Source organism: Typopeltis vanoorti, chromosome 6 (assembly GCF_054136105.1).
Source record: "Typopeltis vanoorti isolate ZY-2024b chromosome 6, IOZ_Tvanoo_1.0, whole genome shotgun sequence".
Classification (NCBI taxonomy): Eukaryota; Metazoa; Arthropoda; class Arachnida; order Uropygi; family Thelyphonidae; genus Typopeltis; species Typopeltis vanoorti.
The window spans coordinates 157,271,526-157,285,308 of NC_143554.1; the positions used below are offsets into that span (position 1 = coordinate 157,271,526).

General features: G+C 36.1%; 1 protein-coding gene across 3 annotated transcripts in view; it reads right to left on the reverse strand.

Annotated features, from left to right (window-relative positions):
* rept (RuvB-like helicase 2 rept) overlaps nt 1-13,783 on the reverse strand; it is a 190,777-nt gene that overhangs the window by 94,066 nt on the left and 82,928 nt on the right. The window lies entirely within an intron of this gene.

Here is a 13,783-nt window from a genome sequence, read left to right on the forward strand (position 1 = left end):
ATAGGAGGAAGAAGAATAAATAATTTATTTTATTTTCTTCTGGTGCTGTTTATACTATGAAGTGTTGTTAAGAAGCAGATTTCCTATAATTTGGAAGTAGTTAGTTGGTTGAAATTGCTGTTTTAATTGTTGAGAACTTAAATGTCAATTCTGATATTTTTAACAACTCATAAAAAATCTAATCATAATGTTCAAGTAGCCACTTGATAAATGGTAGCCAGGATCTTACTTTCTCAGCATTTGGCTAATTTTCATAAAAATTAGCCAAATGCTGAGAAATTGTTTTTCTAAGATAAACAATATAATATGCACTGTATGTACTTCTAAAGAACTGTGCATCCAAGAAACTTATGAAATTAACTGCTTTAAGTATGCAATATAAAAAAATAAAAAAATGATGGTACAACATGACAAAATTTCATGCCGGGGCGGTGCCTGGTTAAACAAGGCCCCCCGTTGTTTTCGCCAGGGAACCAGGGCGAACAGCGAAAAGTCAGCCACTGGAACAAATCTGAAAACAAACCCCAACTCAACATCACCAGAGTTAAAGATCGGTACTATCAACGTAAGAAGCCTAAATGGCAAAGAAATGGAGCTAGCTGAGGAATTAGATAAGTACCAGATCGACATAATAGGGGAATCGGAAGACCGGGTGACTGAAAAAAAAAAGACCAAAACTGGTGAGATCTTTCTGAGCAATAAATACAAAATGTTATATTCAGGCAATGACAATCAAGGAAAAGAAGGAGTAGCCATAGCATTCAACACAAAATACCAGGCTAATTTTCTTGAATGGCAGTCAGTCTCAAGTAGAGTAATGTGGGCAAATATGAGAATGGGGAACTGAACAATGAGACTTATTTGTGCCTATGGTCCCACAGAAGGTTCTACTAAAGTAGAAGTGGAAGAATTTTTTGAGGCTTTAGAAAAAGCAACTGACACAATGAAAAATGAAAAGATGATCCTTGTTGGGAATCTAAATAGCAGAGTAGGAAATGATTGTGAGACATACAAAAATATTTTGGGAAAATTTGGAGAAAAGAGCAAAGATAATAATAATGGCAAATATCTGTTGGATTTCTGCTCAGGACATGGACTGGTTATTACTAACACCATTACTCAAACATAAAAATGTGCACAAATTCACTTGGAGAGAAGAGGCTAGGAATAAGAAAAGTCTCATTGACTATGTTATTGTTGATAGTGATGTTTTCTCCCTGGTGCAGGACACCAGAGTGTACAGAGGATTTGAAATTGGAAGTGATCGCTATTTAGTCTTGAGCAGGATAAAATTGAATTTCATATTGAAAAGAATAACATGTAAGAAAGTTTTAAAGCGAATAAAAGTTGAGCAGCTCTCAGATGTGAACTGTAGACTAAAATACAGAAAGATTATTGAAGAAAAAAAATGAAAGAGTTTGAGAACAGGAACCAAACCTTGGAGATTCAGTGGCAAGCCTTCAAGAAAATACTGATTGATTCAGCCAGAGAGGCATGTGGTGAGGTTGTCTGCAAGGATAGAAAAATCAGAACTCCCTGGTGGACACAGGAAGTTAAAGAGGCAGTGAAGGAAAAGAAGAAAGCATATCAAAAGTTCCTGCCAAATAAGTCAGCTTGTGCTCTTAGAGAATATAGAGACAAATGCAAGAATGCTAAACACTGTGTAAAACTAGCTAATCAAAAGTCATGGGAGGACTTTGGCAAGAATATAGAAAATAAATATCAAGAAGGTGGCAAAATATTCTGGAGGTTGTTGAAGAAGCTTAAGAATGGAGGAAAGAGTGCTATAAAAGGAATTAGAGATGATAAAGGTGACATTAAAACTGGAATAAAAGATATCCTTGAAGTATGGAGTAATTACTTTGAAAAACTGCTAAATGAAACAAGCATTGATGACAGCACAGTGGTAAAAAACACTGGCCAGGCATGCAGTCAGGAATACATATCCATACTTGAAGTAGAAAAAGCCATCAAAGGCTTGAAATGTGGAAAGGCAGCAGGAGTAGATGATATTCGACCAGAAATGCTGAAGTATGGTGGTATAAAAGTCTTACAGTGGCTGCACTGCATAGTTCAGAAAGGCTGAACATAGGGACGAATTCCCGATGATTGGAGTAGAGCTCTAATAGTACCCATATATAAAAAGGGAAATAAAACTGAATGGAAGAATTACAGAGGTATTTCCCTACTGAGTGTTCCTGGCAAGATCTATGCAAGTATACTTGAGAAACGGTTGAGAAGAATTGTGGAAGAAAAGCTTGGTGAAGAACAAGCTGGATTCAGGCCAAATAGAGGCTGTCAGGATCAGATCTTCACTTTACGACAAATAGTCGAGAAATCATGGAAATATAACAAAGATCTGTATTTAAGTTTTGTCGATTTGGAAAAGGCATATGACAAGGTGCCAAGAGAGAAGTCAATATGCTACAGGTGTCAATGGGGTATTATATCAAGCAATACTTAGTCTTTATTTGAGGTGTAAGTCAGCAGTTAGAATTGAAGGAAGTACAGGAAGACATGTCAAATCTGGTGTGAGACAAGGATGTACATTATCCCTTCTGTTATTCGTTATCTATATGGATCACATTATGAAGGAAAGTGGTATTAAACATGATATCAAAATTGGAGATGTTAATGTCAGCTCTTTGCTTTTTGCGGATGATGTTATACTTCTAAATAAATCTGCTACAAGTCTGCAAGATTCTCTGACTAAATTGAATAGCTGTTGCAATAGATATGGTATGAAGGTCAGCAATAAAAAGACAAAGACAATGAAAATAGGCAGAATCATTGAAAATGTCAACTGTGTTGTGAATGGAGAACCTGTGGAACAAGTAAAACATTTCAGTTACTTAGGCACGATTTTTACTGAAGATGGTAAATTAAATATAGAAATAGACAACAGAATCAGCAAAGCTGGTATGGTAGGAAGTCAATTGAATAAATTCATAAGGAATAAGAGAGAAATTAGTCAGAACACTAAATTAGCTGTATACAAGACAGTGTTCAAACCAGTTTTAACTTATGGATCTGAGAGCTGGGTCAGAAGTAAAACACTTGACCAAAGACTAGAGACCGCAGATATGAGAGTCTTGAGAAAGATTATAGGTGTGAACAGATGGGATCGATGGCAACATCATATTAAAAACGAGGATATTAGGAAAGAACTTGACATTGTCAGCATCCAGGAATGCGTTAGCAGAGCTAATCTCAGGTGGTATGGTCACCTAAACAGAATGGGCGAGGAAAGATTAGCAAAACAAATGTTCTCTGCCAGGTTGGCAGTAAAACGACCCAGAGGAAGACCAAGATGTAGGTGGATTGATACAGTACAAAGTGCCTTAGACGATAGAAAAATAAGATCTGATAATGTTGGAGTCTTGACAAGTAACAGACTGATTTGGAGGAAAATTGTAGATAGGAAGTTATTAATGATGTAAATTTTTTTTTCCATGTAGTACTATCATATCCTGTACACCCCTTGAGGGTACATGGCAGGAATTTGATGATGATGATACAGTATGCAATAAAAAAAATTTTTTTTTCAAAAATTAAAAAAAAAAAACTCTTGTTTGGGAATGAAACCTTATTATCCCATGTCATAAGCTACCCATTTTATGTGTTTTTGATATACATGGGAATTCTCGTAAATGCAACCGTCACATATGAAAGTTACCTGTATATATATTATTATTACTAACACCTGACTACCTATCACCTAATCCATGGAGTAAAAAGACTCATTGCAAGATGTACACATTCTTACACACAAAGCCCATCAAACTGTGCCCTTAAATTTTAAATTAAACTCATTCAATGACTCTTCATTCACCATGCAACAAATGAACACAGAAGTTCAATTTTAGGTCTATAACCAGTCCTACTCAAGCTACCTGTTGGTTGTGTTTCCCCACCTCACCTGCCAAATCACCTCTATCACCACTTATCCTATGTATCTCCTCAAACTCAACTATCACCCTAACATCCTGATCCATTTCATTCCTGCACTGATCATCCCCATACACACATTCTCTACTAATTCTAACATCACTCTTCCTATGCTGTATCTCCCTGTCCACCTTGACTCCCCCATCTCCCTGTTCTTAGTGTATCCCCCGTTCTCTCTTCATCTCCCATACTATTTCCATTAACAAGCACTTCAATCTCATCCATTCCATCCTCCCAATCTTTCGCTTCACTTCACTACTTCCTCTTATCTCTTGCTCACATCACTCTCTGCACTTCCTTCTAGAAACATCTCCAGTTGCTCAACCAAAGCCATTCATCAAATGCATGCCACACATCAACAAACTGCACTCCATCCTTGCACAGCTCTGCCAGCACACCATTCATGATGATTTTCTTCCTTCACTACTTGTATAATAACTAAAACACTTTTTTTTGAATGTTATTCAAATGGGTTTTAATTTATTGTCCTACATGTTTCACCAATTTTTGGTATCAGCATCTTCAGGGAATACAATTGGTAAGCTATATGAAGGTAACAGACTAGGTTTTAACTGACAGTTCTAATTAATACAAAATTAGTATTGTGATATATATAGACAATACTAATTTTGTATGAATTAGAACTGTCAGTTAAAACCTAGTCTGTTACCTTCATATTGCTTACCAATTGTATTCCCTGAAGATGCCGATAGCAAAAATCGGCAAAACATATAGGACAATAAATTAAAACCCACTTGACTAACATTCAAAAAAAAGCATTTTAGTTATCATACCATTCATGATGTTCCATCTCAACTCATCATTGTCATACCTTGACAACACACTGACAACCTTTCAAACTACACAATTATCTTTCATTCTCCCCAATAATGTCCTGATATTATATTCTCCTAATGTCTAACCAATGATTTGTTTATCCAAATGAATCAACAAATCATTTGTTCCCACCAACTCTGGCTTATTTCCTTCTCATATTCAAAGCATAAATTATCTTGCTCATTCTCCCTCCTGGAAAGCAGACCTTGTTGACCTCTCTCATTAACCACACCTCTAATAATGCTAATAATGGAATCTCCATACATTGTTATTCGCAAGTCATTCGGCACCTCTTTTTCTCTACTTTCCTTCATTCTATTCTTTGCACAGATTTCTTTCTTTCCGCCAAGTGCTAATATCACTTGGCATATTCCACATTTCATTTCTCATGCTGAACAACTCGTCCTTCAAATCTTGCATTCCAGCAATTTCACTCTCTGTCATTCCTGCAGTCTTTCTCTCCCTCATTCTGTCATTCCTTTCTTCTATTTCCTCATTCCTACTTTATTCTGCTTCAATGTCACTTATTTTCATTTCTTCGTTCATAAGTTCTTTCACTCCAACTTTCTTGTATTCCATTATTCACAGTTTTCTGCACCCATTTTTATGCTAGTACTGATATTTGCATTCATTGATAACTCATAGTCCAACAAAATATGGGTGCAAAAAATCTTGATTTTGATTTGAAAAAAACTTGAAAAGATTTATTGCATTTTAGTAGAATATTGTCTTTGTTAATAGCATTTGATCTTTGTGCTACATGATGCGCAGATCTTATTTGTACCACCATTTTTTTAAATGCTCAGAGCATGCTTCAAAATTCAGCAAAAAAAAAAGTCAGCAATAAACCCACAAAGCCCAACAATTAGGCAATTATACTAATCTATCAAAAATAAACAATATTATACTAAAATGTAATCAATATTGCCATTTACTAGGCATATTAGCACATCTTTTTCAGAGCTCTTTACTAATCCTATATATATCAGTGGTTTCACATGCACATTTAGGTTAGGTTGGGCATGCTAGCTATCATGTTCCTCATGCAAACCATGCTACAAAATTCACATCAATTTGACCATATGATTGCATTTTTATTAATGTATGAAAGGTTTAGGAGTGTATAGCACATCAGCACTCATCTTAAATTGTCCAATGCAATTAATTGGAAGATAACTTTGAATACTTTAAGTTATCAATTAATATAATTTTAAATATGGAAAGCATAAAGGTCAAATGAACAATAGCTATGCTACATGCGTACCATTTATGTGAGAAGCACAAAGGGTTTATGCTTCGTGGTGAGATTAGATTATCATTCGCAAATATTAGAGTGAGATACAGATAATTAAAATTTTAATATGATTTTTAAATACAGCCTTATAATATGCACAGAAAAAATCGGAAAAAGTAATCACTTGGAAATTATGTTTTCCGTATCAAACCAAAGAAAGGCTAAAACAATTTGTTTTACTTAATTATACACAAATTCCAACCTCCTTTGACTATAATCAATCATACAATCCGCAAAAGCTTTGGCAGAAAATGGGACAAACAGTGTTGATATGTAGATCATCAACACTGTTTCCCACTATAAATATGGGCAAAAAAAGTTATAAATTATTTATAGAAAACTACATGCCTATATTAAGTCATAGACATGTCAGTTTACACTTCATGCACATAAATCAGATGAAACTCAGAAAACTGAAACAGCAACTCATGAAAAATGACAATGTTCAAATGCATTGGTTGACATAATAATCAAGCACAGCTTATTTCTAGGTGCTATTGTCTCAGCACTCACCCTGCTTCGCCTTCTGGGCAGTTTAAAACCATTAGAGCACTAAGCTTAGAGTTAGAGACTTAGAGCATACCCAGGCCATTAACGTGAATGTGACAATGCTTATGCGTCGAAAAGTGTTCCTCTTCATGAAGCATCAGAATATTGTGTTTAATTTTAGGAATCCTGCTAAGCCAGGAAACAATTAAGAGAATCTTTAATGGGAATAAACGCAAAAATGTAATATCAGTGATATTGCTATTCTGTGGATGTGAACCGCACACCCAGCACATCCTGAATATTCGCCCATGATATACACCCTCTGTCCAAAATGAAACCGAACTTTTGATAGAAAATAAAACACAGGCCAATTATAATTATTCAGATCATTTATTTCAATCAATATACTCTTCCTCAGCTTCGATACAGTGTTTGGCACGGTCAATTAATTCATTAAATGAGTTTTTTTATATTGGTTTTTGGGATACTGTTGAGGGTCGTGGTTACTGCCGCTTGAACGTTTTCAATGGTGTTGTATCGCTTTCCTTTCATCAGTTAAATTAAGTCATTAAATGAATAATGGGGGAAGAGAAAGAAGTCACAGGGTGCTAAATCAGGTGAATATGATCCAACACACAAACTTGGTTTTTGCTCAAAAACTGTCTCACAATGTTCGAACAATGAGATGGCGCATTATCATGCAAAAGTGACCAACTGCCTGCATCGTGATATTCATGCCATACGTGATGAATTCTTGTTATCGATCACTTCAAAACTTTGATATAAAACTCACCATTGACCATTTGGCCAGGCAGAATGAATTCTTTGTGGATAATACCCTTAGAATCATAGAAACAAATGAGCATTGTCTTTACTTTTGCCTTCTCCAAGCGACTTTTTTTCAGATGCCCCTCTTCTGGTGGTCTTCACTCAGCACTCTGGTGCTTTGTTTTGGGCTCATAATCATCATCACTGGTAATGATCGTTTCAAGGAAGTCTGAGTCCTTACGAGTGGTTTTAACAAGGTCCTTGCAGTGTTCAATTCGATACATTTTTTGATCATCAGTCAACTTGTGGGGAACAAATCGCGAATTCAATTTAGGAAGGCCCAAACTCTCGGTCAAAATGTTGTGCACAGTTGACTGTGGAATCCCCAATTCATCTTCAATCAATCTCACTGACAATTTCAGGTTTTCTTTGATGAAATCATGCACTTTTTAGATGTTAATTTCACTCAGTCCAGTTTTTGGACAGCCTTACTTTTCATCATCCTCAAGCATTTCGCCAACACTTTGAAATCGCTTAAACCCCTCGTAAACTTGAGTATGGGATAAGCATTCATCACCATGTGCTTTTTGAAGCACTTGATGCGTTTCGGTAAAACTTTTACCAAGTTTAACACACAAGTCAATCGCAGCTTTCTGTTTGAAACTCATTTTCCGACCATTCGTCAAAACACACTATCACTCTTGGCACTATAATTTGGCTTCTAATGAAACAAATGTCATAAACAGCTGACACAACACTAATGAAGGTTGCCGCTTTCAACAACAAAAAGACACAACAGGTGGCACCACTAGATTCTTCTATTTTCAAACGGTTTGGTTTCTTTTTGGACAGAAGGTGTTATATATATATATATGTATATATATGTATATATAAGTCAACTGATGACCCTATTCCATTATTCTGCACTCCTTACAAACTTTTTGAAAGGATTATCGTCTCTAGGATTTCTCCAAAAATAGAAACCATCTTATCCAGTGAACATGTTGGATATGGACCTGACACAGAAGCTGACATGATCTGGTCCTAGCACCCACACCCATATAAAAGCTGGATACCAAAAGAGTTTAAAAACAAGTACTGCCTTCTTGGAAGTTTTTTCCCACTTGATTAGACTATAATAAATTTAGTTTAATCCTTTATCCAAGTGTAAGTAAACAAAGTTAACACCTGAAGTATCTTCAGGACTGACTCAACTCATGGTAAAGGTGGACCAAGCTCGCATTACTCCTTATCTTAGTATCTCCCATAATGCAAAGCACATCTCCATATGGACATGCATTAAGGAAAGGGCCACTTCCCAGACCGGTTTTGACATTTATTGAGGTCTCGTTAGTGAGAGCCAGGCCCAGAGGTGGTGATACTAAGGCAGAAGCAATGGAGAAGTCATATTTACCTATACGAGTTGCCAAAAGGTGTTTCACCTTATTATTAAATTACTCTGGATTTAGAGAAAGATGTTGGAAATTTTTTTCCACTTCGTTAGACTATAATAAATTTAGTTTAATCCTTTATCCAAGTGTAAGCAAACAAAGTTTGAGCCTGAAGTATCTTCAGGACTGAGGGCAACTCGTGGCAAAGGTGGACCAATATATATATATATATATATATTGTTATTAGAACTGACTCGGGATGTATACATTTAGAAAATTAATATTTGTACTGACTAGAACCAGAGAAGTATAACACAAAAAAACTTTAATGAATGATGACTAGTTTCATCGGTGTCCTGACTTCTTCAGCTGAGTAAGAAATAACACAAAACTTATGATTGAAAATTCAATCAACTTAAACAGGAACAAACTCGCCAACCTCATATCAATTCACAAAATTTACAAAATGTTGTCAACAAATCCTCTCACACACTTACTTCTGCAGAACTCAGTGTGCTCTCAAAAGGTCTTAACTTCGTTCCTTCTCCGACCTCCATTCCTAAAGAATCTTTCTTACAAAAGTTGAAAAGGCTACAGTGCAGTTACCAAAACAAACTGTGAATCTACTTAGGATCAATGCTATCTTCACTATAAACAACAGTCGTCGTCCTACAGATATTCTATCTTCGACAGAAAGAAAAGCAATCCACCTGCTTCGTAAAAACAATGATATTATTATCTTACCTGCTGATAAAGGGAACGCAACCGTAATCTTAGACAAATCTGATTATTGTGCAAAGATTAACAACTTATTAAGTTCTGATACCTATACTATTCTAGAAAGTGATCCCACAAGAGAACTACATAACCGTAAAAACAATCTTCTAAAATCTACTTCTGAACTTCCTAGACACACAAGACTATCTCTAGGCTCTCTCTACATCCCCTTATTCCTCGTTTGTACAGCCTGCCTTAAATCCACAAGGCTGACACTCCTCTAAGACCAATTGTAGAAGGTATTGACTCATCTACTTACAATCTCTCGAAATATCTTGCAGCTTCTTTAAAACATCTAGTTGGCAATTCCTCCTCCTTTATTGAAAACTCTCAGGATTTCATCTGAAAAATAAAAAACATAAATCTCAAAGACTCTGACAGAATGGTGAGTTCTGACATCGTGTCTCTTTTTACGAATGTGCCTACAGATGAAGTTCTGACTCTTCTGAAGGGCAAGGTTTCTAAGAAAAATGTTTGCTCTACTAACGCACTGCATTAATTCCGGCTATTTCTGCTACGAAGAAAAAAAATATAAACAAGCCAGTGGGTTACCTATAAGCAGCCCTCTTTTTAACACCTTGTAAAAAGATGTTAACAGCCCTAACATCTTTTTACAAGATTTTGAAGAGAGAGCTATTTCCATCGCTTCATTAAAACCTAAACTGTGGTCATGATACATTGATGACGTCTTCCTCATCTGGGAATATGGTTTAGAGGAACTACAAACCTCCTAAACCATTTAAATAAACATCAGAACATCAAATTTACATCAGAACTAGAGATTAACATTAGATTCGAAAAGGGGAGAACGCCATTCTCCCCTTTTTGGATCTAAAGATCAGTAGATTACCTGACTGTCTTAAATTTTCGATTTTTCGAAAAACCACCCACACTGATAGATATTTGCATGCCTCTTCTCATCACTTCCCTCCACAGAAACTTGGTATCATCTCCACTCTTGCCCATCGTGCAAGATGTCTTACTTCCACAGAAGACGACCTTCAAACAGAACTCAACTTCCTGAAAAGCACCTTCTTAAATAATGGATATTCATCTCGTAACATCACTAAACGTTTGAGACCACCTCAACAACCTCGACAAGAAGATGAATCCAACCCTATCACTCACATCCAGTTACCATTTATTAGTTCTCTTACCCAAAAACTAGCTAGGATTTTGAAGAAATTCAACATAAAAACCGACCATACCACTCTACCAAAACTTCGTTCTTTTCTGAGTCGACCAAAACACAACCAACTGCATTTTCCAGGTGTTTATGAAGTTGTGTGTGACTGTAGTCGTCCTTATTTTGGTCAGACAGATAAATTTATTTCACTACGTCTTGAGGAATATAGATGTGACATCTCCTACAGAAGAACCCAAGCGAGCGCCCTTTCTAGTCATGTTCTTTTCTCTGCAAACTCTAACCTGGAAGAACATCAACACCAAATTGATTGGGACCGCACAACCAATTTATATATATGCAATGATGAATTTGAAAGACGCATTGTAGAATCAAAAGAAATAGTTCTGGACCCTTCACACACGAACAACAATCTAAGCTACAGTTTGCCTGATTCCCGTAGTGCAGTAATCCAGTACTGGCGCTCTAAAATCAGCTGTCACTCACATTCAACTCACGCTAACAATAGCATGCAGTCATCAAATATGACTGTTGCTATTCTTCTTCTTTTTATTAAGCTGAAAAGCCCATGTTTTTTACCTTGTTAGTGTTATAAGGTTTGTGTTATTTCTTACTTACCTGAAGAAGTCGGGATACCGATGAAACTAGTCATAATTCATTAAAGTTTTTTTTGTGTTATACTTCTCGGGGTTCTAGTCAGTACAAATATTAATTTTCTATATATATATATATATATATATATATATATATTAGGATAACCAAGCAATTTTATATGCTTGGTTATTTTATTATATAGATAAATATTACTTGGTTATATATATATAGATAAATATTACTTCTCCATTGCTTCTGCCTTAGTATCACCACCTCTGAGTCTGGCTCCCACTGACAAGATCTCAATAAAGATCGAAACTGGTCTGGATAGTGGCCATCCCTTAATGCACAGCATTATACATGCCTGCATGGAGATGTGCTTTGCATTATGGGAGATACTCAGACAAGGAGTGGTGAGAGCTTCGTGCACCTTTACCACGAGTTGCCTCAGTCCTGAAGCTACTTCAGGCACAAAGTTTGTTTGCTTACACTTGGATAAAGGATTAAACTAAATTTATTAAAGTACAGCCTTCATAGACCTAACATCAGCTTATGACACTGAATGGAAGAAACGTTTACTGCATAAAGCAGCCAAAATCATCATCGTCATCAAATTGCTGCCGTGCACCCTCAAGGGGGTGCACGGATATGATAGTACTACATGAAAAATTTACATCATTACTAACTTCCTATCTACAATTTTCCTCCAAATCAGTCTGCCAAAAAACTAAAATTACTAGTTAATGGACTGCCACAAGGATCTGTCCTCACCCCAGCTTTATTCAACCTCTACACAAGTGATATCCCTCTAACAGCTAGTCGAAAGTTTATCTTTGACATAGCTATAGATATGCCATAGCCATCACCACCGAAGACAGTACCTTCCAAGGCCTTGAGGAAAGACTGAGCAAAGATCTGAGTTCACTAAAATCTACTTTGAAAACTGGGGACTATTACCTAATCCTGGCAAAACTTTTGTTTCAGCTTTCCATCTAAATAATCACAAGGCTCATAGAAAACTAAAAATAAACTTCTGCAATGTGAAGGTAACAAGGATTATGTGAAGTAATCCTTGTTACCTTGGTGTCCACTTGACTTTAGTTTAACTTACCATTTGGGAAAAAACTACGTTAAAAATATATACCAGGAACAACATCAAAAACAACCTGACAGGCACTTGGGGTTGTAATGCCTCAATGCTTAGAAGAGCATCCCTGGCTCTGGTCTTCCCTGTTGCAGAGTACATCTGAATTCACATCTGTTGTTTTAAGGATACTTGCGACATAAGACTGAATGATATAATCACGTAATCACAAGAAAGAACTCAATGGCTTTTCTGAAAAAAGTATTCAACGTCTTCTTACATCTTATAATCCTCCACAAAACAACAAAGATTTAATACGTCGAGTACCTATTCCTTATATCTCCGGTATTTCAGAACCTATCGCAAGAATTTTGAAGAAATATGATTTAACAGCTACGTATTCTCCTATTAACAAATTGTCTTCTCATTTTCCTTCTCCTAAAGACAAACGCTCAACTTTATCTCTTCCTGGAGTTTATCAAATTCCTTGCAACTGTGATCTCTCTTACTTTGGACAGACTGGACGCTCTCTTGAAAAAAGAATCCAAGAACATCAATCATCCATTCTTCACAATAAACCTGAAAAGTCTGGTCTGGCTCAACACGGGATTGAAACTGACCACAGCATCCTTTGGTCCAAAACGCGCCTCTTACATAGATCCCGTTATAGGTTCGAACGTTTCTTCAAGGAAAGCGTGGAGGCCTTGCTCCATCATCCCAACCTGAATCGTAATGACTGCATATCTATATCAAAAATCTGGGAAAGCCTAATCAAGATTACTCATTAATTTTTTTTTTTTTTTTTTTTTTTTTTTTTTTTAATAGCAAATTCAATCATGTTTCTACTTCAAAATATTTCGTTTCATACTTAGTGATATAACATCACGCGGCATGTTCTAATTTCAACGATCTATTGTTAGTATTCTAGCTTGTATATTTTTTAAACTGTTCTTGTAATACCACCGACGATGGTCTGCTATTTCCAGACCGAAATATTTGGTTAAATAAATATCTTTCTTGTGATTACGTGATTATATCATTCTGAATTCACATCTGTTCACCAGTTTGGAGCCAAAGTCATCACCCGACTCTGATGGACACAGCTTAACATAACAATGAAAACCATTTTTGGTAGCTTAAGATCTACTCCTCTCCCACAGTTATCTGTTATCTATCTATCCCATATCACACCTCCATGCTTCAGAAGCAAAGAAGCTACCATCAAAAAAATATTAAAAAACTAGAAATAACAAGTACCTTTTTATACATTAAGATATCTCTCCACCTCCTCCAAATTTCTGATTTGGCTGGTAGAAGCACCAGATAATGGTGCTTCTACCAACCAAATAATGGTTCCCAGGACTGGTGAAAAAGAAGAAGAAGAAGAACCTGAAATGAACTTCAAACAAGTACCTGATTACAAATCCAACTATCAAACCCCCAGGATTCAATTTACC